The sequence below is a fragment of the Balaenoptera acutorostrata genome, chromosome 8, assembly GCF_949987535.1.
Source record: "Balaenoptera acutorostrata chromosome 8, mBalAcu1.1, whole genome shotgun sequence".
Lineage (NCBI taxonomy): Eukaryota > Metazoa > Chordata > Mammalia > Artiodactyla > Balaenopteridae > Balaenoptera > Balaenoptera acutorostrata.
The window spans coordinates 99,102,480-99,120,469 of record NC_080071.1 but is presented as its reverse complement, the minus strand read 5'-3'; the positions used below and the strand labels follow the sequence as shown (position 1 = coordinate 99,120,469).

Below are 17,990 nucleotides of genomic sequence, written 5' to 3'. Positions count from 1 at the left end.
CTAGAGTAATGGAAATAAAAAACAAAACTAAACTAATGGTACCTAATGAAACTTAAAAGCTTTTGCACAGCAAAGGAAACCATAAATAAGACGAAATGACAACCCTCAAAATGGGAGAAAATATTTGCAAATGAAGCAACTGACAAAAGATTAATCTCCAAAATATACAAGCAGCTCATGCAGCTCAATATCAAAAAACAAACAACCCAATCCAGAAATGGACAGAAGATCTAAATAGACATTTCTCCAAAGAAGATATACAGATTGCCAACAAACACATGAAAGAATGCTCAGCATCACTAATCATTAGAGAAATGCAAATCAAAACCACAATGAGGTATCACCTCACACTGGTCAGAATGGCCATCATCAAAAAATCTACAAACAATAAATGCTGGAGAGGGTGTTGAGAAAAGGTAACCCTCTTGCACTGTTGGTGGGAATGTAGATTGATATAGCCACTATGGAGAATAGTATGGAGGTTCCTTATAAAACTAAAAAAAAACCCTACCATATGACCCAGCAATCCCACTACTGGGCATATACCCTGAGAAAACCACATTTCAAAAAGAGACATGCACCACACTGTTCATTGCAGCACTATTTACAATAGCCAGGACATGGAAGCAACCTAAGTGTTCATCAACAGATGAATGGATAAAGAAGATGTGGCACATATATACAATGAAATATTACTAAGCCATAAAAAAAACCTGAAATTGAGTTATTTGTAGTGAGGTGGATGGACCTAAAGTCTGTCATACAGAGTGAAGTAAGTCAGAAAGAGAAAAAAAAAATACCGCATGCTAACACATATATATGGAATCTAAAAAAATGGTTCTAAATAACCTAGGGGCAGGACAGGAATAAAGACGCAGACGTAGAGAATGTACTTGACACAGGGAGGGGGAAGGGTAAGCTGGGACGAAGTGAGAGAGTGGCATGGACATATATACACTACCAAATGTAAAATAGATAGCTAGTGGGAAGCAGCCACGTAGCACAGGGAGATCAGCTCAGTGCTTTGTGACCACCTAGAGGGGTGGGCTAGGGATGGTGTGAGAGAGACCCAAGAGGGAGGGGATATAGGGATATATGTATACATATAGCTGATTCACAATGTTATACAACAGAAACTAACACAACATTGTAAAGCAATTTTACTCCAATAAAGATGTTAAAAAAAAAACCAAAAAAACTTATGATTACCAGGGGGTAAAGGGAGGAGGGATAACTTGGGAGATTGGGATTGACATATACACACTACTATATATAAAATATGTAACAAATATGGACCTACGGTAGAGCACAGGGAACTCTACTCAATACTCTGTAATGGCCTATGTGGGAAAAGAATCTAAAAAAGAGTGGATATATGTATACGTATAACTGATTCTCTTTTCTGTACCCCTGAAACTAACACAACATTGTAAATCAACTATACTCCAATAAAAATTTTTTTAAATCATAAAAAAACAGTACCCCAACTATAAAATTTATATGTGCCTCTCCACCCCAATACACCTATTTACATGATGATTATATTTTATAATTATTATCCAGGCTTTTAAAAAAAAAAGAATGGAGAGGGAGGTAAGCTTTCTAGATTTTGTTCAAACTGATAAAATAATGGCAACAGTACTGTGACATGTAATGTATACATAATTTAATATGTAGAGCAACCCCTTTGAAAAGCTATAAAAGATACATTTAAAAATACTATAAATCAAAATGGGATTCTAAAATATATTTAAGTAACCCACAGCCCTAACATATCAAAATTACATTGAATATAAGTGGTCTGAATACAAAAATTAATGCAGAGATTAGCAGAGTAGATTAAAAAACACAACTTATTTATGTGCAGTCTACAAGAAATTCACTTCAAAAATAACAAGATAGGTGGGTTCAAAGTAAAAAGATGGATAAAAGATATATCATTCAAGCATTAATCCAAAAAAAAGCATGAGTGGCTGTATTGGTACAAGATATAGTAAACTTCAGATCAAAGAAAATTACTAGGGACAGACAGAGATACTGTAAAATAATAAATGGGTCAGTTTACCAAGAAAACATAGAAATATGAAATGTGTATGCACCAAACAACAGAGCTTCAAAATATGTGATGGAAAACAGACAGAATTGAAAGGAGAAACAGACATGTACAGTTATAGCATTGGATATTTCATTTCTCTATCAGCAATCAATAGAACAACAAGACAGAAAATTGGCAAGGATACAGAAGAACTGAAAAATACCATCAACAAATGGGATCTAATTGATATCTATTGAATAATCCACCCAACAACAGCAAAACATTTTTTTAAATGCCCACAGAACATATATCAAGGCCATATACACCTTGAGCCATTAAAGAAAACTCAACAAATTCAAAAGAATTGAAATATACAGTGTGTTTTACAGACACAATGGAACCAAATTAGAGATTAATAACAGAAAGGCCAAAAATTTGCACACTTGGAAATTAAAAAACACACTTCTAAATAATCCAGGAGTCAAAGTCTCAAGGTAAACCAAAATTATATTGAACTGAATTAAAATGAAAACATAACGTATCAAAATTTGTGGAACACAGCTAAAGCAGTGATGAGAGGGAAACTTATAGCACTAACTGCTCATATTGGAAAGGAGAAAGAGTCTCATTGATAATCTAAGCTCCCATCTCAATATCCTAGAAAAAAAAAGAGCAAGACAAACCCAAAGCAAACAAAAAATAAGAAAATAATAGGTATAAAAACAACAAAATAGAAAACAGAAAAACAGCAGAGAAAATGAAACAAAAACAAGTTCTTCAAAAACGTCAATAGAATTGACAAACCTCTAGCACAACTGACAAAGAAAAAAGAGAATACAAATTACCAACACAAGGAATGAAATGGGGAATATCACCACAGACCACCAGACATCAAAAGGATAATAATCAAACACTATGAACAACTCTACACACATAAATTTGACTAAATGAAAAGGACCAATTCTTCAAAAAAGCACAAATTAGTATAACTCACCCAATACAAAATAATTTGAATATCCTATAACTATTAAGTAAATTGAGTTTGAATTTTTAAGTTCCCCCCCAAAAAAATTCCAGGCCAAGATGATTTCACTGAAAATTCTACCCCACAATGAAAGAAGAATTAACACCAATCCTACCCAATCTCTTGCAGATTACAGAAGATGAGGTATACTTCCCAATTAATTTTATGAGGCCAGTATTACCTAATACCAAAATCAGACAGAGACAGTACAAAAAAAAAGAAAACTACAGGCCAGTATCTTACATGACTATGATGTAAAAAACCATGACAAAATATTAGCACAGGAAATTCCACAATATGTAGAAAGAATTATATACCATGTCCAAGTAGGGTTTTTTCCAGGGACTCAAGGCTGGTTCAATATTCACAGGTTGACCAATGTTAAATATGAACCAGTAATTCCACTCCTAGGTATATACTCAAGAGAAATGAAAACATATGTTCACACAAAAACTTGTACATTAATATTCATAGAAGCATTTTTAATACTCAAAAAGTATATGCATACTCTTTGTAAAAGTATTATGAATACTTCTTCATATTATTTTGGAAACAACTCAAATGTTGATTACTGATTAAGGATAAATAAAATGTGGAATGGAATATTATTTAACAATAAAAAAGGAAGAGTATACCAATGCATGCTACAGCACGGATAAACTTTGAAAACATTATGTTAAGTGAAAGAAGGTAGTCACAAAAGTGCATATATTGCCCAATTCCATTTACATATGAAATCTTTCAAATAGGCAAATCTATAGAGAAAGGGAGTAGATTAGTGTTTGTCTAGGATGGACGGAGGAGGGCACTGTTGGAGGAAAGTGAGGAGTGACTGCTAATGTGTGTAGGGTTCATTTTGGGTTGGTGAAAATGTTCTAAAATTGACTGCGGTGATGGTCACACAATTCAGTGAATATACTAAATACCACTGAATTGTACCATTTAAATTGATGAATTGTATGGTATGTTAAGTTATACCTCAATAAAGCTAATAAAAACATCAATCAATATTATCTACCATATTAACAGGCTAAAGAAGAAAAATCACATGATCATATTAATTGATGCAGAAAAAAAGCATTTGACAAAATTCCACACCCTTCATGATAAAAACTCCAAGAAAAACAGTAATAGAGGGTAACTTCCTCAACGTGATAAAGATTATCTACCAAAAACCTATAGCTAACATCATACTTAATGGTGAGAAACTTGAAGATTTCCTGCTAAGATCAGGAACAAGGCAAGGATGTCCAATCCCACCACTCCCACTCAACATAGTACTGGAAATTCTAGCTAGGCTAACAGGACAAGAAAAGGAAGTAAAGGCATACAGAGTAGAAAGGAAGAGATAAAGCTGTCTCAACTTGCAGATGGTATGATTTTCTACACAAAAAAAATCCCAAGGAACCTACAAAAATCTCATAGAACTAATAAGTGAGTTCAGCAAGGTTATAGAATACAAGATAAACATTTCAAAATCTAATATTTCTACATACTATCAATGAACAGGTCAACCTCAAAATTAAAAACATAATACCATTTACAATTGCTAAAAAATATAAATAGGTATACATTTAATAAAACATTTACTGACTCATATGCTGGAAACTACACAATGCTGATGAAAGAAATAAAAGAAGATCTAAATAAATGGAGAGATAAATCAAGCTTACGGATTGGATGATTCAATATAGTGAAGAAGTCAATGTTCCCAAGATTGGGATTTAATGCAATGTCTATCAGAATTCCAGAAAGATTTTTTATAGATATAAATAAGATTATTCTAAAATTTATATGGAAAAGCAAATAACTGAGAATAACTAAAACAATTTAGAAAAAGTAGATTTAAGTGGGAGGAACCAATCTATTCAATCTCCAGATTTACTCTATAGCTAAGAGTGTGTGGTGTGGGCAGAGATATACACACAAGGATCAATGCAACAGAACAGAGGACCCAGAAATAGGCCCATACAAATATGCTCAATGGATTTTGACAAAGGCACAAAAGCAATTCAATGCAAGAAATACAGCCTGTTCAACAAATGCTGCTGGAGCAATTGGACATCCGTAGGCAAAAAAGAGAGAAAGAAGAACTTTTAGCTCTGTCTTACATCTTATATGAAAGTTTATCCAAAATGGACCACAGACTTAAATGTAAATTGTAAAACTATAAAAGCTTAAGAAATAAACATAGGAAAATTTCTTCAGGATCTGGAGATTGGCAAAGAGCCTTAAACTTGATACCAAAAGCACAATCCATAAAACAAAAAAGTTTTTGATAAATTGAAATTCATAAGAATTAAAAAATTTTTGCTCTGTGAAAACTTAAGAGGATGAAAAGACAAACTTCAGGCTGGGAGAAAATATTTGCCAATCACATATTCAGAAAGGGACTAATATCCCTAATATATAAAGAACCCTCAACACTCAACAGTAAAGAAACAACCCAATTAGAAAATGGACAAAGATATGAGGAGTCACTTCACTGAAGAGTATATATAAATGGCAAACAAGCACATGAGAAGATGTGCTTTAACATCATTAGCCATTAGGGAAATGCAAATTAAAATTATGATGACATATCACTGCATACCTAAAATTTAAAAATAGAGACACCACCAAATGCTGGTGAGCAGGCAGAGACTGGACCCCTCGCACACTGCTGGTGGGAATGCAACATGTCATAGACAGTCTGGAAAGCAGTTTGACAGTTTCTTATAAAAGAGCTATCATATGCCCCAGCAATTGCACTCCTGGACAGTTATCCTAGATGAATGAAACTTACTCTCACACAAAAACCTATATACAAATATTCACAGCAGCTCTATCCATAACAGGCCGAAACTGGAAACAACCCAGCTGTCTGTCAACACCTGTCAGTATCTTGAGTGGTTAGGAGGCAGGATCCGATGGTGGAGTGGGAGGACCCCGAGCTCACCTCTCCCCACGAACACGTCGAAACTATAACCACATATAGAGCAACTCCTGCTGAGAATGACCTGAAGACTAGCAGAATAGCTCATCTACAGCCACGGCTCTAAAGAAACAAGCACACAGAGTCTGGTAGGAGGGGAGGCGAAGCGGTCTAGTTGGGACCCACATACCTAGCAAGGGACCCAGAAGAGGAAGGGGATATCACAGGCTAAGGGATCTTCCCTGGGCAGTGACGGGTTCAAGCCATATATTGGGCACCCCAACCCTGGGATCTGACACTAGGAGGATGAGCCCACTTAGCTGATTTGAAATCCAGTGGGGCTTACCACAGGGCTGCAGGAAATCAAGACTCCGCTTGAAGAGTGCATGCACTTGCTTACTCCTGGTCCCAGCTCAGAGGCAGCAGACTGAAAATTACCTGAGGCTCTGGTTGGTATCCCAGGACTGCCACAACATGCTTCCCACTCGCCTTGGCCCCTCCTGCTGATGCTTACCGACCCGGCTGCAGGCCATGCTACTCCGGCCTCACTGCTCCTCCAGAGGATGTGCCCAGAGTGTGGTAGAGGGGCTCATCAGATGACAGCACTGGGTGCAAGGGTGCCCAGGGGACAGTGCACATGGGGGGGGACACTGGTCATGCCCTGCTGGGGAAGACAGGGGGTTCTACCCCTGTGCGCTTCCCAACCTGGTCCAGCAGCCATTGTTTGCTGCTCCGGCCCAGAGGGGAAGCTCAACAACGGAGGTGTTCAGCAAAGGGGATCGATAGAGCCGTGCTCCCCATGCTCCAGCCAGGGCTGGACACCTGCAGCCCTTCCCGATGGCTCTGACAGCAGAACTTGGCTGGGGCTTTGTGGGCATGATGGAATTTCTTTGCATTTACAGAGGAGAGCTCAGGTTTGGTGCAAATGAGGCAGCAGGGACATGAGAGACAGGAATTGGAAGGCAAGAAGTCCTAGGTACCTGCCCTCAGTGGCCGTCAGCCCAGCAAGACTGCACCTAAACAAGCATCTCCTTGGTGCACTGCGTGTGTTGTGGTGCTGTTCTGGCTGTCCTGAGAATGTGGTGCCCTCTCCTGCACAGGCATGCCAATTAAATAAAGTGTATTACTGAATACAATGCCAGCGTGGTGGTTTTACGGTAGTCCATAAATTAGCAGCAGCAATACACATCAAATGGAAAATGGTTTCTTTGTAAATTTTAAGAACACCTTTCTCCAAGTTCTTTAATCATTTGACATAATGCAATGATGAAAAGAGAAGACAGAAAAAAAGCATACTAGCTGCTGTGAAAACTTGATTACTAAAAAGAAATCACTCTACAGGCAATTCCCTCCTCCCATGGACAATGTCTGAGTCCTGAGAAGACACCCCAGTCATGGAATGCCCCTCTCCACGTAACACACCCTTCAGGACCAAAGCTTCCTTCTTGGTGCAGAACTGTCCAGGTGGCGGCAACCTCGGGACTGTGGCTGGGTCCACTGAATTTGGTGCACTCTTTCTAGGTGATGAAGCCCAGGCAAGGTGCAGGTGTAGACCCTGGGGCCGTGAAGGCCGCCGGGAGTCAGCCTCCTCTCAGGCCGGCCTGTGCACAGAGACAGACATTTCCCAGCAAGGGCAGTGCAGGGGCCTTTGCCCTTATCCCACTCCAGGCCAGGACACAGACTGTGGAGTCTGATCTTTAATCGCTTCAGATGGCTCTTGCAATGAACGAACTGGGTCAAAAGCCTCCCTTTACGTTCTCGTTTTAAAGTGTGGACCACGAATGCCGCCTGCCATGTCAGTAAACAAAGGATGTTGTGGCCATCGAGCAATCAGCCTCTGCAGCCACTTCCGACTGTGCACCCTGAGGAGATTCAGGATGGAGAAAAGCAAGTGGGATGCTGGCCCCAGAGAGCTGAGGTGCACATCAAAGGAATGATTTCAGTAAGCCCAGACTCTAGTATTTCCCGTATATAGAAAAGCACTAAATTCCTTAACTTGAGATGTCTGGTTCTTTTTAATTAACAGTAATCTTTTGATGTTCCAACTACCTGGTATTTGTGGCAAAAACTCCTATATATCCTGGCTCCCCCCTTACTTCTTCGAAGCAGTCCCTCAGAGCTATTCTTCTGGGGCATGAGTCCTCAGAAAGTCCACTGAATAAAGCATAATTCTCAATTTTTAGGTTGTGCATTTCTTTTTCAGTGGACAAGGGTGGCCTTCCTCTGAGCTTGGAGGCTCGGAGGGTTGCCTTCCCACTCAGTGCTCCAGGAAGTGGGCTTTGCCAGCCCAGCTGCAGGCTCTCTTCTCTCTCTCTCTCTCTCTCTCTCTCTTCCTCTCTCCACTGTGGGAGACGTTAGATCTGAGGTAGGAGATAGATGGGCCCCTGAGCCGGACACCTGGGGTTTGTCAAGTGGAGCAACTCGGAAGCTCTGGTCTCACCCAGACGCTCCAAGGACAAAGCTGGTGGCAGAAGCTGAGCTCTGCTGACGTAAGGAGATACGATGACCACTCCTGAGGTCAAGGAAAACTTCCCTGTCTGCACATGCGCAGGAAGGCTCCTTGGGGGTCAAAAAGGGAGGGGCTGCCACCCAATAGTGTGTGTGGACATGCACCCACAGGCCTCAGGGGTGGGATCCAGCTTAGCAAAAAGTTGTGCACGCATGTGGGGAGGGTCCTGGGACCAGTCAGGTGTGAAAAAAGAAACGAGATAATTGGCCAAAGGTAAACAAAGACCTGGAAGGACTGTCCTGTAGAAGGGACTTAAGTCGCCTCTGTACTGCGCTCCTCGTTCAGGACGCCCGTCCTCCTCTCCCGGGGTGTATTTCTGCCCCGTTTCTGACTTATACTGTGCTCCTCCTCGTTACAGAGGACGCTTATACCCCTTCTCTCTGGGTGTGTATTTCTGCCCTGCTCTGTCTCAAATAAACAAATTGCTTCTCTGTGTGCTCTCCCATACGTTGTGCTGTGTCCTTAATAATAACCTTTGTACCTGTTTTTACAGTTTTTGCCTCCTTGAAACATTCTTGCTTTCAAACAGGGGAAAGAGCTAGGGCCCCTTTGCTTCTAGCCTCTAGCCCCTGGTGGCCTAGCGGCTAGGATTCCTGGTTTTCATCCAGGCTACCCAGGTTCAATTCCCGGGCAGGGAAGTAAGATCTCTCTTCAGGACCGCTCTCGGCTGTCCCTCCGAGATCAGATCCTGCTACTTGAAAAGAGACCTGCGCTGGGCGGAGTCCTGCTCCCACCCCTGCAGAGTGCGTTTCCTGTGGGCTGGGGGTCTTGGGGGCCCTGCACATGGGAGACCTGCGCAGGTGCGCAGCTCCCTGAGAGCAGGCAACTGTCTCTGCGCACCCCGCGGCAAAATCCGGAATCAAACCTCTGTAAAATCCAACCAGCAAGTGAGGTTCTCACCCGCAGACGGGTGACTCCCCAGTTCCCCCTGCAGCCCAGACCACTGTGTCCAGCTGCCTTCTTGTCTACCCCGCTGTCTCCAAGGTGCCCAAACACCCCCATTGAAGTCCTGAGGCCTGGCCCTTCCCCTGGGGCCCTGCGACCATTCAGGTGCACATATCACAAATCAGGAGCGCCTCTGACGACTCCCTCTGACCCTGCAGACCCCTCACCTAGGCAGTGCCCCCCTGACCTGACTGTGCAGCCACCTCTCAGCTGGCAGGACTCAGCAGTGGCTTTCTAGAGCCCCCTAGCTGCTCCCCACCACTTAACCACAGCGATCTTTCCAAAACGCACGTGATGCCCTGGACTCAGGCTTAAAACCTTTCCCAGGCATCTAGGCTGCTGAGTCTCCAGCAGCAGCTAGGATCTCCCCCTCCCCCACGATTCCCGATGATCTCAGACCTCAGCTAACCCCAAGGGTGTCACGTCTTCTCAAAGAACAAGAATAGTATCAGCATTGGCTTTTCATCAGTGCAGTAAAACTTTAGGAACTTATGTTCCTAAATCATCCCCACATTACACCTGATTTGAACAACTGCACTCAAGTGCTTGTAAGCTAAATTTGCAATAAGGAGCAGTTTTTGTGCAATCCTTTACAGTTTACCTAGAGCTTTCACCTCTGTTGTTTCTAATGAGATTTAATCCTTATTAGCAATTATAATAAGTGCGAGTAGGTCTCCCCAGATGCATTCAAGCTCCCAGGCCCTCCAAGCCCTAGCAAGCCTTGCGCCAGGGGCCTGGACAGCAGATCTCATGCCCACCGCTGACAAGCACACCCCAGGGATGGCATTTCCTAGATGATGTAGGTTACAGTGGACTGCCTTGTATTTAGGCTATAGAAACAGCCCACCCTGCTCACAGCCTCCTGTTGGCTCTTCCTCAGAATCACTGCACGTTGTAGAATTGTCACATCCCTTAAATCAGCGCTCAGCCAGGCCAGTGTGGTGGGAGCCCCAGACACCTGCCCTGACACCCTGGCCCAGGCCTGGGTGTGCAAACCCAAACACCTCCACACCCAGGGATGCCTGTGCTTCATGTCCACGTCCTTGGAAAGAACTGCGACATTAAATCCATTTATTCCACTGTGTGTGTGGCCAGAGTGCAGAGAAGCAGCTCTGAGGGATTCAGTGTTTTCACCCTGGCACATTCCATTCCACAGGAACGCCTGACTAGCGCTCACGTGGGTTCAGCCAGCAGTGGGAGCAGATGCCACCCAGCAGTTCAGGCAGAACATTTGCTGCCTGAACACTTCCAAATTCTCTGCCTCCTGATCCCTGTGGCCCACCCGGGCTAGGGCGCCCTTTGTCCTGGGAACTTGCCTCCCAGTGAGCCATTAAACTCAGGAAATGCTTGGCGTGGTGGTGAGCCGTGTTCTCACACCAGCTACTCAGTCTTAGACTTCGCGCGTTTTCCCTTAGAGGAACTCTCCTCGCTCCTTAAAGCAACAACTCAGCACAGGCTTATTGAAACCCCGCCTGCTCCCCAGAACAGGTCAGCTCCTCACCTCTCTCCCAACGAACCTGAAGACTTGATCTTCCTCCAAGAGTGAGTTTACGGTCCAAGGTGAGAGCTCTGAATGGTGACGGAGGCAGTCCCAGGAGTCAGGCGCTCCCAGCCCGCTCTGCAGTCCTCCTGCCCTCCTGGCCACGCCCACAGGCATCACGACAGGCAGCCCCCCCACCAAGTCCCCGCTCCCGCCCCTGCTCCCTCACCCCAGCAGCTGCAGGAGACAGTCAGGAAATGAAGACAAGAGGCTCTGGCCTCTGGCCTCTCTGAACGCCGGGTGCGCTCGCTGTGCCCTTGTCAAGCTCTACTTGTAGAAGGTGGCCAAGTATTGATACTTGTAACGGGTTTTTCCCTGTGAACAAGAATTGGGAAAATGCAAAATGAGTGAATATTCTGCTTACTTTTTTCTGTTCTGCGTTTTAAGAGTTCTCTGCTAGAGCTGATAAACCTGACCAGTGTTCCTCTTATTTTCTCATGCCCTTTCCCGCCTCCAGCCTAGGGCTGCAGCCAAGGTTACGCTTGTGGAAAGCACTGTCTCATACAACACACAGACACACACACACACATAAACAACACACACAGACACACCCATATACAGATGCACATATGGACACACACACTGACACATAAACTACACACTGACACATAAACTACACACAAACTCATACAGATGCACACATGGACACACACACAGACACATAAACACACAAGGAAATACAAACAGACACAGAGACAGGTACACTGTACACAGACACAACAGACGCACACACACCACAGACACTACACACACACAGATGCAGAAACACACAGAAATATAAACAGGTACACAGAGAGACACATAACTACACACACTCAACACACAGACATATGCACAGACACATTAACTACACAGACACAGACACACAGGCCTGCAGTGGACTGGGCAGCCCCACTGGAGCTTAGCCTACTGGGCACTGCCCAGGTATTGGCAGGAAGTCCAAGGCTCTTGGCCCATCAACAGTGTAACAGGCAGAACCCAAAAAGGTATCCTTATGGGAGGTTCCTCTCCAAGCCTCTCTGGGAGAACCATTTATTCATGGAGCCCAGCTGCACTAGGTGTTTGGAGGCACCGACTTAAAACAAGCATGTTGTACAAGGCAGGGGGCTGCCCAGGAGCAAGGACCAAGGATGCAGGGCCTCTGGGTCCCCCAGAGCACGGTGGGCACTGCCACAGCGCAGTACCACTGCTGGCACGCTGGCAGGAAAGCCCAGCCTCTCCAAGAGGAGGCCCAGTGCCATGTTTGTAGATGTCTCTATTCAGATTGCCACAGGCAGCCAGTGTGGACACAGCGGTGACCCCATCCACATGGAATGGGGGCCACACAGAGCCTGTGGCCACCCCAGGAACGCCAGCATCTGCACTCAACCATAGCCAAGTCTTTCTCCAGCACCTCAAGTCTTCCTCCACAGGGCAGAAGGTGGCAAGGGGGCCCCAGAGCATGAATATGCAGGCCTCTGGGGCAGACAGAAGGTTCCAGGCTGCTCTGCCCTTACAGAATGGCCTCCACACACTGGGAGCCTTACTGTGAGGGCCAGCCTATCCGAAGGAGGATCATGAAGCAGCAGCATGGCAATTGTGGCCACTGCATGGCTCTCTGTGCCTAATGCCCATGTCCCTGGCATCCATGCACAGACCCCAAGCCTAGCCCATGTCTCTTGTGTAGCTGCTAAACATTTGCAGGGGAATCAACCCTATTCCTGCTCCAGGGGTGGGCTTGCATGGCCTAAGTTATGGAGGAAATCTCAACCCTGCCAGGAATTGGCATTTGCCATGTCCAAACCCACATGGCAGTGCAGCCTCCTCAGAGCAGGGCAGAGTCTCCGAGACCAAGCACCACACGGGACCAAACCATAAGCTCTCCATCTCTGGGCTTCTGAGTCACTGCCAACCCTCCCTCCTGGTTGTTGAAGCCAGGTCCAGGTGGGGGTTCCCTTCTTGGCAGCTGAGAACAAGGATTGGATACAGCAGCAGCACTAGAAGCCCTCATAAGAGACTGGGCCAGACTTACCTGCTAGTATTGGAGGGTCTCCTGCAGAGGCAGGGGGCAGCTGTGGCTCGCTGCAGGGACAAGGACACTGGCAGTGGCAGTTCTGGGGAGTACTCATTGGTATGAGCCCTCTTGGAGGCCACCCTTTTCTCACCAAGACCTGGCCCAACCCAAAAGCTTGTAGGCTCCAGTGCTGGGACGCCTCAGACTAAACAACCAACAGGGTGGGAACACAGCCCCACCCATCAGCAGACAGGCTGCTTAAAGTCATCTTGAATAAATAGCTGCCTGATAAACAACTCCCTGACACAGCCCTGCCCACCAGACGGACGAAACCCAGCTCCACCCACCAGTGGGCAGGTACCATTCCCTCCCATCAGGATGCCTGCACAAGCCTCTTAGACCAGCATCACCCACCAGCGGGCAGACACCAAAAGCAAGAGGAACTACAACCCTGCAGGCTGCAGAATGGAAAACATAATCACAGAAATTTAGACAAAATGAGACAGTGGAGGAATATGTTTCAGATGAAGAACAAGAAAAAAACCCGGAAGAATAACTAAGAGAAGTGGGATAGGCAATCTACCCAAAAAGGAATTCAGAATAATGACAGTAAAGATGATCCACAATCTTGGAAAAAGAATGGAGGCACAGATCAAGACGACACAAGAAATGTTTAACAAAGACCTAGAAAAACTAAAGAACAAACAGAGATGAACAATACAATACCTTAAATGAAAAATACACTAGAAGGAATCAATAGCAGAATAACTGAGGCAGAAGAATGGATAAGTGACCTGGAAGACAGAATGGTGGAAATCACTGCCACAGAACACAATAAAGAAAAAGGAATGAAAAGAAATGAGGACACACTAAGAGACCTAGGAGACAACATTAAACACACCAACATTTGCATTATAGGGTCCCAGAAGAAGAAGAGAAAGAGAAAGGGCTGGAGAAAATATTTGAAGAGATAATAGCTGAAAACTTCCCTAACATTGGAAAGAAAACAGTCACCCAAGTCCAAGAAGCGTAGAGAGTCCCAGGCAGGATAAACCCAAGGAGGAACATGCTGAGACACATAGTAATCAAACTGACAAAAATTAAAGACAAAGAAAAAATATTAAAGCAATGAGGGAAAAGCAACAAATAATGTACAAGGGAGCCCCCATAAGGTTATCAGCTGATTTTTCAGCAGAAACTTGAAGGCCAGAAGAGAGTGTCACAATATATTTAAAGTGTTGAAAGGGAAGAACCTACAACCAAGAATACTCTACCCAGCAAGGCTCTCATTCAGATTTGAGGAAGAAATGAAAAGCTTTACAGACAAGAACAGCTAAGAGAATTCAGCACCACCAGACCAGCTTTACAACAAATGCTAAAGGAACTTATCTGGGCAGAAAAGAAAAGGCCACAACTAGAAACAAGAAAATTATGACTGGAAAATCTCACCAGTAAAGGCAAACATATAGTAAAGGTAGGAAATCATCCCCCCAAAAATATGATATCAAAACCAGCAATTGTGAGAAGAGGAGAACACAAATTCAGGATATTGGAAATGCATTTGAAATTAAAAGACCAGCAACTTAAAACAATCTTGCATATATATAGACTGATATATCAAAACCACATGGTAACCACAAACTGAAAATCTATATTAGAAAAACACACACAAAAGAAAAAGGAATCCAAACACAACACTAAAGTTAGTCATCAAACCACAAGAGAAGACAACAAAAGAGGAAGGGAGGTAAAAACACCTACAAAAACAAATCCAAAATAATTAACAAAATGGCAATAAGAACATACATATCAATAATTACCTTAAACATAAACGGAATAAATACTCCAGCCAAAAGACATAGACTGGCTGAATGGATACAAAAACAAGACCCATATATATGCTGTCTACAAGAGTCCCACTTCAGACCTGGGGACACATACAGACTGAAAGTGGGGGATGGAAAAATGTATTCCATGTAAATGGAAATCAAAAGGAAGCTTGAGTAGCAACACTCATATCGGACAAAATAGACGTTAAAATAAGGACTGTTACAAGAGAAAAAGAAGGACACTATATAACGATCAAGGGATCAATCCAAGAAGAAGATATAACAATTGTAAATATATATGCACCCAACATAGGAGCACCTCAATATACAAGGCAAATACTAACAGCCATAAAAGGAGAAATAGACAGTAACACAATAATAGTGGGCGACTTTAACACCCCACCTTCATCAATGGATATATCATCCAGACAGAAAATCAATAAGGAAACACAGGCTTTAAATGACATTATACCAGATGGACTTAATTGATATTTACAGAGCATTCCAACCCAAAGCAGCAGAATACACATTCTTCTCAAGTGCACATGGAATTTTCTCAAGGATTGATCACATGCTGGGCCACAAAGCAAGCCTCAGTAAATTTAAGAAAATTGAAATCATATCAAGCATCTTTTCTGACCACAATGCTATGAGATTAGAAATCAACTACAAGAAGAAAAAAAAAAACAGTAAAAAACAAAAACATGTGGAGTCCAAACAATATGCTATTAAACAACCAATGGATCACTGAAGAAATAAAGGAGGAAATAAAAAAAAATACGAGACAAATGAAAATGAAAACACGATGACCCAAAATCTATGGGATGCAGCAAAAGCAGTTCTAAGCGGGAAGCTTATAGTAATACACTCTTACCTCAGGAAACAAGGAAAATAAACAACCTAAACTTACACCTGAAGCAACTGGAGAAAGAAGAACAAACAAAACCCAAAGTTATTAGAAGGAAAGAAATCATAAAATCAGAACAGAAATAAATGAAATAGAGATGAAGAAAACAACAGAAAAGATCAATGAAACTAAATGAAACTAAAATCTGGGTCTTTGAAAAGATAAACAAAATTGATAAACTTTTAGAACCCTCATCAAGATAAAGAGGGAGAGGGTTCAAACCAATAAAATTAGAAATGAAACAGGAGAAGTTACAACAGACACCACAGAAATACAAAGCATCATAAGAGACTACTACAAGCAACTATATGCCAATTAAATAGACAACCTAGAAGAAGTGGACAAATTCTTAGAAAGATACAATCTCCCAAGACTGAACTAGGATGAAATAGAAAATATGAACAGACCAATCACAAGTACTGAAATTGAATCTGTGATTTTAAAACTTGCAACAAACAGAAGTCCAGGATCAGATGGCTTTACAGGTGAATTCTACCAAACATTTAGAGAATAGTTAACACCTACCCTTCTGAAACTATTCCAAAAAATTGCAGAGGAAGGAACACTCCCAAACTCATTCTATTAGGCCACCATCACTCTGATACAAAAACCAAAGATACCACAAAGAAAGAAAATTACAGGCCAATATCACTGATGAACATAGACGCAAAAATCCTCAACAAAATACTACCAAACTGAATGCAACAATACATTAAAGGGATTATACACCATCACCAAGTGAGATTATCCCAGGATGCAAGGATTTTTCAATATCCACAAATCAATCAGCATGATACACCACATTAACAAACGGAAGAATAAAAACAATATGATCATCTCAATAGCTACACAAAAAGCTTTTGACAAAACTCAACACCCATTTATGATAAAAACTCTCAAGAAAGTGGGCATAGAGGGAAAATACCTCAACATAATAAAGGCTATATATGACAAACTTACAGCTAACATCATACTCAATGCTGAAAAACTGAAAGCATTTCCTCTAAGGTCAGGAACATGTCCACTCTCACCACTTTTATTCAACATAGTTTTGGACGTCTTACCCAAGACAATCAGAGAAGAAAAAGAAATAATGGGAATCCAAAGTGGAAAAGAAGAAGTGAAACAGTCACTGTTTGCAGATGACATGATACTGTACATAGAAAATCCTAAAGGTGCTACCAGAAAACTACAAGAGCTCATCAATGAATTTCGTAAAGTTGCAGGATACAAAATAAATACACAGAAATCTGCTGCATTTCTATACACTAACAATGAAAGATCATAAAGAGAAATTAAAGAAACAATCCCACTTACCATAGCATCAAGAAGAATAAAATACCTAGGAATATACCTACCTAAGGAGACAAAAGACCTGTACTCCAAAAACTATAAGACACTGATGAAAAAAATCGAAGATGACACAAACAAATGGAAAGGTATACCAGGTTCCTGGATTGGAAGAATCAACATTGTGAAAAAGACTATACTGCCCAAAACAATCTACAGATTCAATTCAATTCCTATCAAATTACCAATGGCATTTTTCCCAAAACTGGAACAAAAAATTTTTAAATTTGTATGGAGATACAAAAGACCCCAAATAGCCAAAGTAATCTTGAGAAAGAAAAACGGAGCTGGAGGAATCAGGTTCTCTGACTTCAGACTATACAAGAAAGGTACAGTCATCAAAACAGTACAGTACTGGCACAAAACCAGAAATATAGATCAATGGAAAAGGATAGAAAGCCTAGCAATAAACACACACACCTATGGTCAATTAATCTATGATAATGAGGCAAGACTATACAATGGAGAAAAGACTCTTCAATAAATGGTGCTGGGAAAACTGGACAGCTACATGTAAATGAATGAAATTAGAACACTCCCTAACACCATACACAAAAATAAACTCAAAATGGATTAAAGGCCTAAATGTAAGACTGGATGCTATAAAACTCTTAGAGAAAAATATAGGAAGAACACTCTCTGACAGAAATCACAGCAAGATCCTTTTTGATCCACTTCCTAGAGTAATGAAAATAAAAACAGGCCTAATAGCAAAAGCAGTCTTGAGGGAAAAAAACGGAGCTGGAGGAATCAGACTCCCTGACTTCAGACTATACTACAAAGCTACAGTAATCAAGACAATATGGTACTGGCACAAAAACAGAAACATAGACCAATGGAACAAGATAGAAAGCCCAGAGATAAATCCACGCACCTATGGTCAACTAATCTATGACAAAGGAGGCAAGGAAACACAATGAAGAGAAGACAGTCTCTTCAATAAG

General features: G+C 42.3%; 1 protein-coding gene across 8 annotated transcripts in view; it reads right to left on the bottom strand.

The window, feature by feature from the left end:
- The window catches only part of OCA2 (OCA2 melanosomal transmembrane protein), a 281,194-nt gene extending 270,143 nt beyond the window's left edge, over positions 1-11,051 (bottom strand). For 5 of the 8 annotated variants that reach the window (XM_057550707.1, XM_007182888.3, XM_028166716.2 and 2 more), the window contains exon 1: positions 10,929-11,035. The gene's annotated coding sequence lies outside the window, so the exon portion shown is untranslated. Of the gene's footprint in view, positions 1-10,928 lie in introns of all 8 variants that reach the window. The other 3 variants (XM_007182886.3, XM_007182889.2, XM_028166718.2) reach the window with 3 other exon arrangements.
- Positions 11,052-17,990: the final 6,939 nt, after the last annotated feature.